The sequence below is a fragment of the Haemaphysalis longicornis genome, unplaced genomic scaffold (genome assembly GCF_048455015.1).
Source record: "Haemaphysalis longicornis isolate Haplotype H1 unplaced genomic scaffold, Haemaphysalis longicornis Haplotype H1 scaffold_8, whole genome shotgun sequence".
Classification (NCBI taxonomy): Eukaryota; Metazoa; Arthropoda; class Arachnida; order Ixodida; family Ixodidae; genus Haemaphysalis; species Haemaphysalis longicornis.
In genome coordinates, this window is record NW_027526445.1 from 13920841 (window position 1) to 13939757 (window position 18917).

An 18917-nucleotide genomic window follows, 5' to 3' on the forward strand; every position below is an offset into this window, starting at 1 on the left:
GATTGATTTGGGTAGAAGTCAAATAGATTTAACCAGGGCTTGTGAGGTACCAAATAAAAGGTCTTGATAAGGGGAATCACGTGAGAGAAATTTAAAATTGCTACCTGCCTTTTCTCATGCAGTAGTCACGTGAGCCCTAGATTGGAGTAAATGTCAAAGTGATAGCACTAGAGCTTGCGAGTTATAAATTTAAAGTCTCCATGAGCGGAATCTCGAGGGAAAAATAAAAATTGGCCGCGTATCTGCTCCTTTCGTTGCAAATGTCGTGAAAAGACGATAGTCTTTATCGGCTATTGCGAAGTAAATGCCTCCCTTGGCTTTGCCGCTCAACTCTCATGTTGTTCTTCTTGCGTCGCGCTCCTCCCAAGGTAAATACGCCAAAGATTTGCTTAAATAATTTTAAATTTCCCGCGTTCCACTGCTCCAAACCGGGTATCTCGTTGCGAACGCTGCTGTACGGCGGAGACGCGCGTTAATCGAGGCGCCCTACTTCAACGTTTATAGAACCGTGTTTCCCTACTCCACGTGCGTTGCAAGCAGAACGTGGAACCTATCTAGTGGAACCTTGCGTAGCTGTTGCCGGTTTATTTCTTGAAATGGCGCAAGAAGCTATAGTGGCGCGGGCGACAGTAGGCGATGGCGAAGTGAATTATTTTTCTGCAGTTGATGAAGTGTTTAATTTTGCAAAAGCAAGCATGTTTGATTTGTTTATAAAAGAACACTGCAAATATCACTTCTGTATTGATTTGCGGTCTCATTATTGCGTAATGTCTTGTTCTTCTTCACCAATGTTGACAAGTATGAACCTTACACCGGACATAGACGGGTAGATTTAGCTGTGACTATATAAGAACAATGGGCAGGCATTGTTTTGCTTTGGCCGGGTGGCTGAATCGAGTCACAGACAGACAGACGGACAGACATACAGACATACAGACATACAGACAGACCACAATTTCTGGGTCTAAGGAGCCCAAGAAAGACTATCGTCTTTAAAATTGCTTTCTGGGTACATCATGAGATAGTGAAGTGAGTAACAGATTGGGTTAAAAGTCAATATGACGCCACTAGTGCTTAGAATGTATCAAACTAAAGGTCTGTATGAGGGGGATCACGTGGGAGAAATTAAAAATCGCTTCCTAGTTATAGTCAGACATAGTCACGTGAGTCATTGATTGGGCTAAAAGTCAAAGTGATGTCACTAGGACTTCTGAGGTATCAAATTAGAGAGCTCGATGAGGGGAATCACGTAGTAAAAATAAAAAAATGCTTCCTAATTGCAGTCAGTAGATAGTCACGTGATTCACAAAAATGGTTTACATGTCAATTTGACGCCAGAAAGGCTTGTGTGGTATCAAATTCAAGGTCTCGATGAGTGGATTCAAGTAGAACCAATTAAAATTTGTTTACTGGTTATAGTAATGAGATAGTTATCTGAGTAATATATTAGGTTGAAAGTCGAAGTTACGCCACTAGGGCTTGTGAGGTATCACATTGAAGGTCTCGATGAGTGGAATGACGTAGCACAAATGAAAAATTGTTTCCTTGTAGTAATCATGAGATAGTGACGTGATTCTGAAATTTGGTAAAAGTCAAAGTGACTCGACTAGGGCTTGTCAGGTATCAAAATAAAGGTCGCGATGAGGAGAATCACATGGGGCTAAATAAGAATTGCTTCATGGTTATAGTCATGAGAAAATTACGTGAGCCCTAGATTGGGTAACAGTCAGAATGATGCCGCTAGGGCTTGTTAGGTATTAAATTAAAGGTCTCGATGAGTGCAACCAGATGGGAAAAATTAAAAATTGCTATATGGTATAGTCATGAGATAGTCACGTGAATCAAAAATTGGGTTAAAAGAGGAATGCCACTAGGGCTTTTGTGGGATCAAATTAAAGGTCTCGATGAGGGGAGTGACGTAAGAAAATTGAAAAATTGCTTCCTTCTTATAGTGATGAGATAGTCACATGAGTCATAGATTACGTTAAAAGTTAATGTGATGCAAGTTGAGCTGGTGAGGTATCAAAATAAAGGTGTTAATTGGAAAATCACGTTGAACAAATTAAATGTTGCTTCTTGGTTATAGGCATGAGATAGTCTTGTGAGTCATAAACTCGGTTAAAAGTCAAAGTGATGCCCTAGAGCGAGTTATCGCCTACCCGAATGTAAAAAGAAAGTTACACATGCGAGAAAGAGACTGATGGTGTGTTGAAAATTGTTAATTGGATTTCTTATGAGGTCGCCTGACTCCTACGGATGATTAATTAGTCACGTGACTTAGCATGACGTTTATGTTTTCACGAGTAAAAGCATCATAGGTACAAATAATCGACATTCTTTGCTTGTTTGCGGTACGTGCAAAATAATTGGTCATTGCAAACATTATACCCAAAGATGCCGCATGATTTCGATGCATTCTATTTAGTCACGTGAATTATAAGCATAATAGTCATCGCTCACACGCTGAAACAAATGAGTAACCACTGCAACGTTTGCAGGTTGTTATGGTTTTCTTCTCATTTACGTGTTCACCTGTCTCAATGCTTCAGTGTAAGTTCTTAAAAATATTATTGGCCTGGCTGTCCTGGGTTCAATTAGCGAAAAGGCAACAGCTATTATTCTCCCTATAAGGTGACAGCACTACAAGATTTCCCGTTCAATATAATCCAAACGCCAGTAGATATAATCCCGGCGCTAGTGAATATAATCCGGGGGCCAACCAATATAGTCCAGGTGCCAACCAATAGAATCCAGGTCTCTCTCAGTGCAGAACACAAGCCAGCGCTTTGTAATTTAGTTGTCAACCACTACAAATCCGAACGCAGTGTATTTTCATCCAAGTTAGATTAAATAGGTTACGTGACCAGTTTAAGCAGGCGACCTAAGAACAGCGTGATACAACAGTCACGTGACTATCCAGCCCTCTCGCCTTATTACTATACTGAATCATAAACTCGGTGAAAAGTCAAAGTGATGCCCTAGAGCGAGTTATCGCCTACTTGAATGTAAAAACAAAGTTACACATGCGAGAAAGAGACTGATGGTGGGTTGGAAATTGTTAATTGGATTTCTTATGAGGTCGCTTGACTCCTACGGATGATTAATTAGTCAAGTGACTTTCCATGACGTTTATGTTTTCACGAGTAAAAGCATCATAGGTACAAATAATCGCCATTCTTTGCTTGTTTGCGGTACGTGCAAAAGTATTTGTCATTCCAAACATTATTCCCAAAGATGCCACATCATTTCGATGCATTCTATTTAGTCACGTGAATTATTATGCGGTTAATTACATCACGAGTATTGCCATCATGGGTATGAAAACAACACTTGAATTGCTTGTTTACGTTATGCGGAAAACATCTTGTCATAGTGAACATGCTTTTTTTTTGATGTCGCAAGACTCCTATGGATCATGAATTAGTCACGGGACTTACTATGAGGTTTATTACATGACGAGTATTGGCCTCATGTGTGTCAAGTAAAGGCTAGTGAATTCCTTGTATTCAATATGTGTACCAAAATCTTGTGATGGTGCATATGACTCTTTATGATGATGCATGACTCCAATCGATCATGAATTAGTCACATGACTTACTATGAGGTGTATTACATCATGAGTATTGGCATCATGGGTGTGAAATAAACGCTGCTTATTTGCTTGTTCTTGTGATGTGCAGAAAAAGTCTGTTATTGGGATGGCAAACTTTTTTCTTCTCTACATGATTACGTACGATATGACATGAATCCTAATTATCATAAATATGTAAAGTGACATAGCATGAGGCTTATGACGGCACGCGTAATGTCACAGTATATATCTAATATACCACTAATAAATTGTTTCGGCAGATGATTCGTGCCTACACGCTTTTTTGCTATGGTGCGTGATTTCAGGCACGTCAATTTGGAAGCACAAAGAAGGGCCTGATTTTTCGAATGCAGAAAAGCTCTCACGCACCGTAACAAAAAAGCGTGTATTCACAAATCACGCGAAGTAACGACTCAATAGCGTTATATTAGATATGTGCAGTGACATTAGCCTTGATTTCATAAGCCTTATGGTATGTTATAATAAATATTTATGATAATTAGGAGTCATGCCATACCAAACGTAATCATGTGCACACCAAGAAAACCATTTTCGCCATCACGTAAGCAGCAATTCAACAGCATTTATTTCATTCCTATGATGTGATTACTCGTGGTATAATAAACCTTATAACTGTCATAAACAGTTCATGATCACTATGTGTGTTGTGAGTTCTAAGGTGACATGTTCCCATTAACAGGTTTTTCCCGCAAAATACGAAAACAAGCAATTCCAGAGCGTTTATTTGACACCGATGTTGCAAATACTTGTGATGTAATACACCTCATAGTAAGTCACGTGACAAATTCATAATCGATTGTAGTCATGCGTCATCATAAAGAATCACATTCACCATTAGAAGATTCTCCTACACACCTCGAATACAATGAATTCACTAGCGTTTATTCACTATTCATTGGTCAACCCCATACTGCCAATACTCGTCGTGTAATAAACCTCATACTAAGCCACGTGAATAATTCATGCTCCATAGGAGTCATGCGACATGAAAAAGAATCATGTTCACTATGACAAAATATTTTTGCGCATCCCGTAAACAAGCAATTCAACAATGTTCTTTTCATACCGAGGGTGCAAATACTTGTGATATAATTAATGACATGATAAGTCACATAATTAAATCATGATGCATGGAAATCATGGGACAGGTTTTGGAACAGTGTTTCCAATGACAAATTCTTTAGCAAATACCGCAAACAAGCAAATGAATGGTGATCATTTGTACCTATCATTCTATTACTCATGAAAATATAAACCTAATGGTAAGTCACCTGACTGTTTAATCAACCGTAGGAGCCACGCGAAATCATAACAAATCCAATTATAATTTTTCAACACACCATCAGCCTCTTTCTCGCATGTGCAATTTTTTTTTACATTCGGGTGGGCGATAACAAGCTCTAGGGCATCACTTTGACTTTTAACCCAATTTATGTTTCACGAGACTATCTCATGCCTGTAACCAGGGAGCAATATTTAATTTGTCCCACGCGATTCTCATCAAGACCTTTAATTTGATACTTCACAAGAAATAGCGGCATCACTTTGACTTTAACCCAATCCAGGTCTCACGTAACTATCTCATGACTATACCCAGGGAGCAATTTTTAATTATTCCCACTTAATTCTCTTTTCAGGCCTTTATTTTGATGCCTCACAAGCTGTAGTGGCGTCCCTTTGACTTCTAACCCAATTTGAGAATCACGAAACTATCTTGTGAGTATAACCAGAAATGAGTTTTTAAATTGTCTCACGTTACTCCCCTCACGAAGACCCTTTTTTTGATACCTGAAAAGCGATAGTGACGTCACTTTGACTTTTATCCCAATCTATTACTCACGTGAGTATTTCATGAGTATAACCAGGAAAATATATTTAGGTTGTCTCAAGTGAATCCCCTCAACCAGATCTTTATTTTGATATCTCACGAGCCCTAGTTTCGACAGTTTGACTTTTAACCCATTTTGAGAATCACATGACTATATCATGACTATAACTAGAAAGCAATTTTTAAATTGTCTCACGAGACTCGCCTCATCCAGACCTTTTATTTGATACCTCACAAGCCTTAGGAGTTTCACGTTGACTTTTAACCCAATCTATGACTTACTTGACAATCTCATGACTATAATAAGGAAGTAATTTTAATTTGTCCCACGTGATTCCCCTCATCGAGACCTTTATTTTGTTACCTCACAAGCGCAAGTGGCATCACATTGACTCTTAACCTAATCAATGACTCACGGGACTATCTCATGACTATGTCTGGGAAGCAAATTGTTATTTGTCCTGCATGATTCCCTTCATCGACACCTTTCAGTTGAAACCTCACAAGCCCTGGCACTATGATGATAACTTTAACCTAATTTATCACACGTGACTATCTCATAACTCTAACCAGGAAGAAATTTTGAATTTCTCTCGTGTGATTTCCCTCATCGAGATCTTTAATTTTGTAACACGCAAGCCCTAGTGGCATCACATTAACTTTTAACGTAAACTATTACTTACGTGACTATCTCATGACTATAACTGGGAAGGAATTTTTATTTTTTGTACAACGTGATTCCCCTCATAGAGACCTCTAATTTGATTCCTCACAAGTGCTAGTGGCGTCACTTTGACTTTACCCCATTTCATAATCACGTGACTATTAGTGTGACCATATCCAGGAAGGAATTTTTAATTTGTCCCACGTGACTCCTCTCATCGAGACCTTTATTTGGTACATCACAAGCCCTAGTGCCATCACTTTGAAATTTAATATCTATGACTCACATGTGTATGTCTCTGACTATACCTAAGAACCGATTTTTAATTTGTCCTACGTGATTCCCTTCATAGAGACCTTTAATTTGATACCTCATAAGCACTAATGGCGTCACATTGACTTTTAACCCAGATTGAGAATAACGTGAATATCTCATGACTATAACCAGGAAGGAATTTTTTTTCCAACGAGATTCTTGTCATCGAGACATTTCATTTGGTACCTCACAAGCCCCGGTTTCCTCAATTTGACTTTTAACCAAATCAATCACCAAAGAAGAAAGAATTAAGTACCTAATTATGTAATAAATTAAACCGAACGCGTGTCGCCCAGATCTAATTTATCACAAAAAATGGGAGTTCCGTATTACTAACATTATCAAGGTAACGAGCGGTTGCCCCTTTATACAACACGGAAACACGCGTTCTCCACAACTGCACGCCAAGGCATGTCCCAATCATTTTTGCAATTTTCTTCCGCGGGTGGCGCTGTTGAACGGCCCCAGCAGCGCCACCTGTCTTTCCAAAGTTCGAGCGCGTATTCGGTTTCGAGAGTTAGGCATTCTGGCAATTTCTCTTAATATGTTGAGTAAGTGAGCAATTTCAATGCGATAATTCGTACCCATGACATAATCCTCGCATTCAGTGTAGTAATACGCGAAAGTGCTGGATAGTCACGTGACTGTTTTATTGCGCAATTCTTAGGTCGTCTGCTTAAACTGGTCACGTAACCTAGTTCATCTAACTTGAATGAAAATACACTGCGCCCGGATTTGTAGTGGCTCCCAACTAAATTACAAAGCGCTGGCAAGGGTTCTGCGCTGCGTGGGTCCTGCATTATACTGCTTGGCGCCTGGATTTTATTGATTGGCACCTGGATTATAGTCACTGGCGCTGGCAATATATTCACTGGTGTTTGGAATATTTTGAGTGTAAATCCTGTAGAAGCATAGGTGCATTTTTCCGTATGCGGAAAATCTTGTGTGAAAAGTTTTGCCCAGTGTAGCTTTTTTTTCTTCCTTTTTTTCTTCGTTTTTCCAGTTATCCTCCTTGTAAGAAGCCTTAAAACGTTGTGGGCGTGCCTACAGCGGGTTCTACGAGGGACTGACTCTAATACAAACGGGAAGTCTTCGCCTATCTACTCCATTACCTGGAGACGACCCGCCTCTCGCAGCGGCTGTATGCCGGAATGCAGTGCCATGATATGCCTGTACTGAACACATTCAAGAAGTGACTGGCTGCCTCTAGGACTTTATGTACCTTTTTCTCTCTCTCTCTGCCTCTCTCCAATTTTTTCGGTAGCTTCCCCTCAACTTCCCTTCCACACCACTGGGTTGTGTACAGTTGAGCTCTCTGCCGAGCTCAAAATGTCCTCAGTGCCTTTAACTCCTTTTCCTTTCCCGCCAACCACACCACCCCCACCTATAAGGAACCAGGCAAGGCCTGCCCGGTTTCTGAGGAAGCAGCTCGGGGACTCATATATACTGCTACAGTATTATTCCCGTACATCTCAATCCTTGCGCACCGCAAAGTCAGTTATCATTGTCGCCCGCTAATACCCACTATAACATTCTGTTCTTTGTCATGATGGTCCCATATAATTCCCCTGCCATGTATTTCTTGCGATACCTGCTGTTGATCCCAATAGGCAGCCGGTGAATTCCTGTAGGTATGGCTCGGGAAGAAACACTCTTGATGCATATCTCTTGTGGGGACATAATTGGGGCTTCTCCGAATTATGCGATCATGCGAGCCCGCGATCCCCTCTTCAAGAGGGACACAAATATTCTCTCGCGCCCTCTCACTGTAAGGTGGCAGGGGTGGACCAATGCGCACCGGTCCATGGGCCATGTGGGGCATGACGAAGTGCCCCCCCCCCAATGGCTAACGGTGATGGGCGCGCACGTCGGTCTGACCCAGGAGAGACTGACCGGAAGCCTGCTCTGACGGGGTAGACCGTGTTGTCACACGGCACACTCGGTTCGGCTTTAGTAGCACCCGTTTTTGAACTTCCGTGAGGTCGGCGATAGTACCCATGAGTCGGATGTGCATGCACCCACTGGCTTCGCGCTCTTTGCTTGCGCAGGTGTTTTGAGTCCTTCTAACTTGCTCGGTCGGTATTGTGGTTGGATCTGGTCCTATCCGGGGCCCCTCACTGCTTTGATGGTTTGCTTTTATGGCATACGCCACTAAACAAACAGCTCCCGATTACCAGCCTTGCGCGTCGGCCTTTGTGGCCTAAGCGTGCGGTCTGCGGGTACCCGCTCTCTACCCCAGAAACTAGGAGTGTTATACCAGGGCTGGTTGTTGTACCGAGACCTACCCGGAATTAAATACAGTTCTTAGTTCGGAGGACCTACATCTTGTTCTCAGAGTGCGTGCGCACGCGTGGTGAGGCCTACCACGGCCGTTTTTGGCTTGGCTTGCTCGAACCTATGGTCCACACATTGACAGGCTCGTTGCATTGCACAGGTGATGCCCATAGTGCTGGCGATTAGGGAGGGGCGAGGGCGATCATCGCGCGCCTCTCTCCACTCCATGCGAGGCGACGGGGGAAGCGCCCGAGACTCTGGGGGAGACCGTCCTTGGGACGCGCAGCAATCGCACGGTACGTAAGTGCCTTTCGGCAACTATTCGACGTTTATTGCATTGTCCGTTGTTTTGCAGTAGGTTACGGCACACCCCGTGTCGATTTGCTCACGCCTTGATTTGCGTCAGTGGAATTATGCATGATATCCGGCGAGTCTCCGGGCAAATTGCAGTTCTTGGTGGGTTGCCCGCGCCGGCGCTGTTACGGCTTGCGCCGTCTAAGGCCGGCGGATGAGCGCCGATGCCACCAGGTCGAGTCCAATGCTTGAAATGTATAGCGAACATAGAGAGCACCCTCCCCTATCTCAGGAAGCGTTGCGGCCAGCCTAAGCCGGTGGACGGTATTGCCACCCGCAGACGGGCTAGGCACACGCTGACCATTGTTTGCCCTAGGGACGAGGAGCGTAGTATTGTGTAGTGATTGTATCATGGTTGTTTGCGTTATAAACCCCTGTACTGTGAGATATCGCTTCCGTCTGAATTGACTGAAAATGTACACGTGTCGAAAGAGTTCGGGATGCTCTGGAACCCGTTGTGGGACGTTTGTCGAAGCCGGGCAGTTCGGTGCTGTGCGAGAGCAGTGAGAATAACCGCGACACGTGATTCCATTATTCTGTTCGTTTCTTCCATGGTTAAGATAAGGATATGCCCACATTTCTGGCAGACATGCATCCATATCCTATCCTGGCCATGCAATAAAATAGAACAACGGGCCGTCGTTTTCTCACTACTCTAGCGCAGCACTGAACTACCCTGCCGAGATACTCAGCCGTCAATGAGATCGGAAGCGAGGCGCGATTCTCGCACGCGTGTACGTTGTCAGCCACATCACAGGGAAGCGACACCTTTCGTAGTACAGGAGTTTATTTAGCGGGAATCACAATACGAACGCTACACTGAACTACGCACCAAGTACCTGGGGCATACACCCGTCAGCGTGTGGTGAGACCGTAGTCAAGCACCAGTTAGCGTCCCCAGGTGCTGGACGGCCGAGACGATAGCTCAAACAGTGGAAAGGGGCTCTCTCTAGTCGCTACACATTTCACGCCTCTGGACCCTACAGGGAGTAACGGTGCTTGTCCGCTGACCTTACCCAGAACAAGCCGTCACAACGCGCACGCTGGCAACCTACCGAAACCGTTTATTCTGCCCGAGAACAGTCGCCGGGCAACCTAGATAAACGATTTTACCCAAATCAAGGCATGCGGAAATCGGCAAGGTGGGTGCCGTTACCCATGGTAGTGGGAAGCAACTGCCAATGCAAAAAAACGGCCAGAAGTGGACAAACTTTATTTATGTACGGTGCGGTCACTGCGCGTCTCAAGGTCGGTCTCTCCAGGAGTCTCCTGCGCACCACCCCTGCCTACTATTAGGAAGAGCAGGGAAGCGAACCAGAATCGTCATCGCACCACCACGGTGGATGGCGTCGCTAGCGCATCCTCGCCCTGATTGGAGGGACTTGGACCTCACATCCCTCTCTCTTAAATGCCCCCTTAACGGTCGGAAAGCCGGAATTTAGGTTGTAGTGGCGGTAGCTTCACCCGATAACAGCGCCACTACTATCATCACCCCTGCATCCCACAATCATCATCAACTATTAGGAAGAGCAGGGAAGCGAACCAGAATCGTCATCGCACCACCACGGTGGATGGCGTCGCTAGCGCATCCTCGCCCTGATTGGAGGGACTTGGACCTCACATCCCTCTCTCTTAAATGCCCCCTTAACGGTCGGAAAGCCGGAATTTAGGTTGTAGTGGCGGTAGCTTCACCCGATAACAGCGCCACTACTATCATCACCCCTGCATCCCACAATCATCATCAGCGGCGGTGCTTGCCGGGCTGCGTCAGCAGTGCCACGCGTCGCGAGAGGAGATCGAATTCGACCGAGCGCCTGGGCGGTCACTTGCCATCGCCTTTCCCTCTACAGTTCCGGCCGGGCCTTGCGCACCCCAATAAATGTAGGAGAGCCACATCGCCTCACCGAGTCCATGGCACGGGTTTCCTACAAGTGGTGACCCGGAGGTTCCGCGCCATATACCGGGCCAGTGGCACACCGACATGGTGACGGGAGGGGACTCGCCGATACCAGCGTTCGAGCCACGGCACGTCAGAGGATGGTTTTTCAAGTTCGAGGCTACCCTCTGGCTCAACCACGTCAGTGTACAGCCTCTGCAGCACTCCATCCTCTGGGAGATGATTCCGCTAGAGCTCCGGTGTGTCCTCGTCCTCCCACCACCCAGCAAACACCCTACGACGACCTTCGCGCTGCCGTGCTTGCGCACTACGATTTCGGGGACGACTGCTTTCGACCTGCAGCAGATGAGGTACCGGCACGGTCTGCGCACGCTTCGCCGCCGCCGCATGCTGCACATGACGTACCCGCACGGCTCGCGCATACTACGCCGCCACCCACGGTACCCTCCGTGCAACCCAGCACAGTGACGTTCGCTCCCACCGACGCCAACACCTTGGTCTCCTTCTGCAGCACGGCAGCCCCACTTGCACCACCCGGAGTTGATCCCGACGGCATCGCACGCGCTCACCGACCACCTCCCGCCTCGCCCGCTTCTGCAACGCCACGCGAAGGCACTGGGGAGCGAAACAATGCTGAAACAGCCGACCCTACACCTACGGCACTTCCAGCGGACGACGTCACGGAAACCCACCAGTCACAGCCCGCCTCGACCGCTTTTACTACCCCAGGCGAGGGCTCTGGTGATTGCCTTTGCTCCGTTACCGTGCAATCTTGCCGATCCTCGTCGCCAGCTACGCCAGCGTTGCACGTGAAGTCCACCACGACGTTAATGCTATGCCCGGCTCCACTGCAATAAGGGCCTGACTCGGGTGCAACGTACATCGTGCCCCCCTTCGCGGAGACTAACAACACAGCCATGACTTCTGCTCCGCATCAAACGCCCCAAGAGCACCTCGTAAACCGCGGCGTGCAGGATGACCAGGAGTGCGTTCGTGAAACTCAACGCCGACATCGCCATCGACGCCTTAAGCGCCCGTCACGGAAACGAGTTTCATCGCTGGTACTTCTGCGACGCACTCTTACGAGACCTCATCGCAATCTTGACCAGCGTCTTTTGTACACGCGCTGTAAACGGCGACTTCTGTTTTGGGCCCATCATCGGCATTCCGGGATGTGGATGACTCGCTGTAGCCGCTGTCACCCGAGGCGTCGTACTGCGGTTGCACTTAGAGCATGCGCAGCGATGTCGCACCAGACACCGTGCCCAAACCGTCACCTCCGAGAGTACAAGCCTCCTCATACCGGCACACGAACGCCAGTGTACACGCGTCGCAAGAGGCCGTTCGTCGAACGCCTGTTCTACCGGCCCCGCCAAGTTTGCACTGTGGCCGCGGTTCGTGCCTCTTTCACTTCGGGGACTACTACACCGTAGACCAGTTCGTCCCATTTTGCACTCCCAGCCAAGGCGACCTGAGGCCAACCAACGCTCCGGAGGCCCACAACGGACTGACCAGGACTGCTTTTATAAGTTACGCACGATTTGACCTGGACTGTCTAAGGACCTACCATGGACATGCTTAGATAATTATCTGTACATAGCTTGCTCTTCTCTTTCTGTCTTAACGTGCCCTGCGCTAGGGGGGAGCACTGTAGTGGCGGCAGCTTCACCCGCTAACAGCGCCACTATCATCATCACCCCTGCATCCCACAATCATCATCAGCGGCGGTGCTTGCCGGGCTGCGTCAGCAGTGCCACGCGCCGCGAGAGGAGATCGAATTCGACCGAGCGCCAGGGCGGTCGCTTGCCATCGCGGCTCCCACTCCAGTTCCGGCCGGGCCTTGCGCACCCCAATAAAATGTAGGAGGGCCACATCGCCTCACCGAGTCCACGGCTCCGCTTCCTACAGGGCACTTATCCAAAAAGAACAATCTTACCGCAAGTAAAACAAAGCTAGTGCCCACCAGCCTCTGCTAATGCCCATAAACACTGCGTTCACAACGCACGCTACACACATTTTAAACATACACTATAGAGAAGCTCCGAAACCGAAATGTACAGAATAACAACCCTGCTCACCTGGTGAGGTAAATATTATCACACTTTTTGCAGGACATCAAATAAAGTTGCCGAACCTATACTATACTACATGAAAACTAGTGTTTCGTATATTCACAAGTTACACTTTATTACTTTACATTACGTACACCTGAGTATATCATACTACATGCAACAAGGTGAAATAATGCACTTTTTCTACAAATAGGTTGGAAGAATCACCATGGGGTACCGCACTGTTCGGCACTAGGGGGCATGAAGGGCCAAAAGATTCTCCTGATGTCAGCATTCCCTGTCGTCACTTATGCGATCCAAGAGGCTCACCATCGAGCCTCGCAGTGCACAGTTCCCAAGGGGCACAAATAACGTTAAGACGAGCGGAAGGCATTCGACCGTATCATTCATCCAGTAGCTCCGTGTCGCCACGCAGAGGGAAGCGCGAGGAGGAAGCTGAGCGTAATTCGACGACACACCCGGAAGCCAGAATAGCGCGTCCAGCTGCTGCACTCTCGGATTCGGGATCGGCGCTGATGAACGGGGCATCAACCAGTATAGGAGAGGCCCGAGTTTCAGCCTCACGCAAGGAGGAGTCGAACGGAGCGCAAGGTGAGCGCTGCCATTCGGAGCACCCGCTTTTCCGGGTGCTCCGTCCATTGCAACAGCGAGTAAGATGACACACCACAAGACAGCAGGATCGCTCGCTAAACACGCGCCACCAGCAGAGTCGATTGTATAGCCGAATGAAGCTGGCACACACAGGCACGCAGTCATACACGCTTGTCTGCGGTATTGCTCGCAATAATGGAACGAGGGGGCGGAAAGAAGCAGCAGAAGCACTCTTGTCTGCGTCGGTTGGCGCGCGCACACGTCACAATAATCAAGGCGGCAGAAGTACAAAACTCGCGGAGGAAAAACGACGACGGTTCAGACGAAAGCTCACTGATAGCAGCCGAAGAAAACACGTGCAAATGATAAACGTCAGTGTTCAGGCCGCGAATACGCAAAAAAAAACAGAAGCAGTGCCCTGCTGGTCTGACAGGCGAGAATAGTTCTAACGGCCCAGTAGTAGCCCCAAACTTTGCGATGGATCGTAACTCACTCAATCCAGACTCAAACTGAAAACCCACAAGAACAGATGAGACAACGAAAGCCACTTCCAAAACGTGAAAAACACCGCTCCCGGTCTTCCCTCTCTCGTCCACGCAAGTATGGACCGAAGCTAGGCGCAAACAGGAAAAGCGGAACTCAAGGAATACAGATAACAGACTCTCCCAACCAAGGTGGTCATCACCCTCTCGAAGCCAATGCTACAGAACTAACCCGCGTCTCATTGCCGCGGAGAAACCCAAAACAAAGTACCAACTCAACCTCCCCGAAATTTCAAAGAACCAAAGCAGGGGACCGCGGCGGCCCAGCAAGTACCCGCAGTTCCACCTCTAAGGCCAACGGAACAACCATACCTCGTCCAATTTTTCAATTTTCGTTTTCAAAACTGAAATCTTTTAGCACTACTCTGCACATGAAGTTCTTGGCTATAAACAAATAAATGCAAAATTCCTAACACAACCCTGCAAATAGCAATATGAGCACCTTCACCCGTGTACACAACCTGCAAACAATAACAAAACACAGCAAAGAATTCACAGTAAAAAGCATGTGATCTCTCATTAACTTACCGGACTGGAGAAAATTTTAACTAGCTAACCAGGGATCGCCTCTAGAGAATCGTAGACAGGCTGGTGTGCACGTGCGGGGTCATCAATCGGGTACGACCATTATGAGCCCAGGCGACTCCACAAAGGTTACGTGGGCTAAAATGGTACGATGTGCCCGCCCAAAACAGTCGGAAGTACCGAAGGGGTTCGGACCAAGCCAGCAAATGGCGGGGGTGGATTTGCATTGGGTTCTAGGAATGATCCAGGCGCACAATTTCCAAACTATGCTGGCGCACATGACTAACGTCATCAAAGGCCAGTTCTCTCCCACCAGTAGGAAACCGAACAAGAATGACAAAACGTCTGACTTCACACCTGCCAGTGACACTGTGGCTGACCATTTACAAGATCTTCGAGCCTGCCAGACTGTATGGCGAAGGTGAGCCAAGACAATAGCCACACAATGAGCATAACTGACTATTAGGAAATTCCACCTTTAGGGTTACTCAATGATGGGGGCGATGTATTACACTACGAGCCCCCAGTCGGCATAGCGAGACCCTCATCCCGGGACCACCGGTAAAACAAGCTGATCCCTGTGGCCACAGCGCGCGTTGCAAAACAAGTCAACGTCATGGCGCTTCGCCTACCAAAGGCGGCCGACACACTGCACGGAAAAGATAATCGTTCCGCCAAAACCATGGAAAAGCTCTTCGTGGTGAATAAGTACGATACATGGCATCCCCACAGACGGAACCAGTCAGATAAATCCGTATAGATAATTGATTAAGCACTAGCATGAATACTCTGCTATGTGAAATGAGGCTACTCAAATACAAATATCTCATTTAGCACCCGACCGTTGGTTGCGTCCTTACTAAGGAACCTTTTTATTGAGCACAGCACAAAAGCACTATGTTCCCATCATGCTCGAAACGAGGAAGACATCGCTCTCTCAAGCTCCACCGGCTTCCACAAAGCGAGGAGCCGGTGGGTCCGGCGGCCCGAATGCGGGCTCTCACCGGAACTTACCCTACACGCAACTAGCGTGCCTGACACGGTCAGCCGATTGCACAACAAAGCTAGCTACAGTGTGGCAGCAAATTAACTATCAAAAGCTGTCCAACGTTGGGCGTCAGACATGATGACATATCTTATCCTTGCCATTGAATAGAATAGAATAATTCGCCGTCAATATTCTCACTGCTCTCGCGCAGCACTGTACTGCCCTGCCGTGAGACTCTGCCTACAACGGTTTTGAGGGCGTGCCACCACTTTCACCGCGCGTGTACGTTGTGAGTACCTTCGCAGGGAAGTGATACGTTCAATAGCATGGGGGTTATTACGGGGATAACCACGATACGAACGCTACAGTGCACTACGCACCTATTTCCTGGGGCATTCACCCGTCCGCGTGTGCCGAACCCGTAGTTGGGCAGCAGTTACCGTCCGCCGGCGTTGGCCAGCCGAAACGCTCGCTGACATAGGGGAAGAGGGCTCTCGCTAGCCGCTATACATTTCAAACCACTGGACTCGACTGGGAGGCGTTGCGCTCGTCCTTTGAATTTAGACAGCGCAGGCTGTCACATCGTGGATGCCGGCAACCCACCGAAGGCGTGGAATATTCCCGCGGAGACTGGCCGGACCGCCTAGATAAACGCACTGATGCAAATCAAGGCATGCACTAATTGGCGGGGTGCGTGCAGTGACCCACGGTAGTGGGAAATAACGGCCAATAAAAAGAAACCGCCAAAAGTGACCGAATTGTATTTACATAAGGTGAGGTCGCTGCGCATCCTTAGGGTCTCCCCGGGAGGCTCCTGCGTGCCACCTCCGCCTCCTCCGTAGGAAGAAATATTTTGTTACCTTATCTCTGAATTGTGGCAGCGTCGACACATATTAGGCCTGCAACGAGAAGTGTGCCTACCTCCGACTCACGACGTTCAATTATGTGCAGTTTGTTTACTCCATAGAGTGGGTTTCAGCTGTGACATTAGAAAGGTCATTGAAAGTAAACGTGCAGGCCTACTAAGAAACTGCACTGGCTTAGCAGCATGAAGAGCGAACTCAACAGGAGCATTGTTGCTCGCTTGGTCATGTGGCTGCATATATAGGGGATCCCATGCTACATGTCAGGAGGCCACCACCGCAGCGGCCGTATTAGAGATATAACAGAAGTATGAGGGGCAGCGGCTCTAAGGGGTCTTAACGGGGAAGAAACTTTCAGTGCTCACCGGAATATGTAAAATAGTTATTCCGTCGAGAACACGAATAGTTTCAATCCGTGTACTGTTGGTGGTCGTATCGACGTAGCATACTGTACATGCGTGCGTGGATTCCACCCCACAAGCATGGGCGCTAACCACTAAACCCAGAACGACACGACTGAGTTATTGAAGCCGGAATGAATGTCGTTACTCTAGAAACAGATGTTAAACCACAGCTGTCTTAGAAAATACCTAAGATGGGATCTGTTCAAAATTGAGTGCCCTCAACACAATGACAGCCTTGCCAAACGGCGGATAAAACCGGAACCAAAAGCGATATTTCAGCCGAGCCGTAAGCGAAGCAAACACATAATTTTTTACTCTAATATAGGCTATCCCGAATGTGAAATAATTTAGGGATCCGTTACGAGCCGGTTGGGCCGCAATCGCTGTCATGTGTGACATAAGTGCCCTTAGCAAGTTGCTATCGCCGGTGTTTTCTAACAGTCAGTGATTCCGCATTGCCGGTCTTTCCTTTTAGCCAAGGTGTCGGTAACCTGCAGCTTGCGACCGAGTGCGGCCAGCGTCAAACTCTTATGGGGTCCCTCAAGACGGCAGAACCTTCCTCCCCTTGTCACTTTCTAGCTGAGCGTTGGCCTGACAGTTTTATTGTAAAAATAATTACACACGAACCATTAAAGATAGCTTTCACTTGACATTGCGCTCGGTGTTGCAACTTCACCAGATAATATCTTCACTTCCTTTTTGTGTAGAAATCCAAACCACCTCTAACACCAGTTGCTGCCCTAGCATTCGGAGACGGCTTGAGGCCGCTCGGCCCTCTGTCTGAAAACGTTGTCAATCCATGTTCTAGCCAGCTGTTAGCAGAAGGAACATGAAGAGAGTAAACTATATCTCTCTAAGCGCCACTCGCCATATATGAGAGCTTTGGGATTATGCTGTGCTGGACAGTTTTCATTTCCTTCTACTGTATTGCTTTGTCTGTAAAGCAAATACGCTTTTAAATGTACAAGTATTTACAGCGGTTCCTCCGACCCAACTACGGGCTGAGCATCTCTACTGGCTGTGGGACCAGTCGGTGCGGTTTTTATTCTTCAAATTCAAGCCGGTGGAGCTGGAGGGAGAAGAGCTGGTTAGGTGATTCGCCTTGCAGTAGAAATTGTAATGGTGTAAAAACCGCAGAGGCAGTGGGGAAGCTGGGACAGCAGTGGTTGTAACGGTAGCTACAGAGAATTTGGCGGGACAGATTTCACGGCTTGTGGTGGGCAATGGGTGGGTAGAGTTTTTGTCCAGGCGGAGCCAGTGGTAGACATCCTTGGGGGTGCATTGCCGAAAAAGCCACCTGATGTCCTTCGATGGTTCCGGCCGGAGGGTAAACGGTGCCTGGTGAATAGTATAGAATCCAAGAATAGTATAGAATCCAAGTACAAGGCTTTATTTTAGGTAGAGGATTCGGGAATCGTGACGTGGTAAATCACGTGACTTCATAAACGTTGGGCAGCCGCAAAGGATGCTTCTGTGGACACGATTTTCGTGGTGGTGAGAAGAAGGGAATGATGCAGCGGGACGGATTTTCGACCATCTGTAGGGATAAGGGACATGGTTTGCGGGTGAGGGAGGTTGCGAAGATCGCGAGCATACGTTTTATTGGGAGGGGTATTTGTGTGTACAGTAATTGAAGATATGGGCTTCTGAGATAGCAACCACTGGCACTACCGGGTAAGGGTGAGTCGAGAGAGCTGGTTATATATGTGGAGATTCAGAAAGGGGCAGAAGGAATAAAATGGGTTCATAGCAAAGTGTTTTCAGTAGATAAGGAGATGGGAAGGTTTAGCGCGGCCTTGCAAATATCACACTGGTGGTTACAAAGGTAAGGAGGGGAGTGTTGGGGAAAGACATGCAAAAACCTATAGTACACAAAAGTATTGGGGGTGATCGCGTAGGTAAATGACCAAGCTCTAGTTTCATGGCAACACGATGACCGAGTGACCACATGAATTAAAAGTTTGTTCGCGACTGACTGGTAGGAACA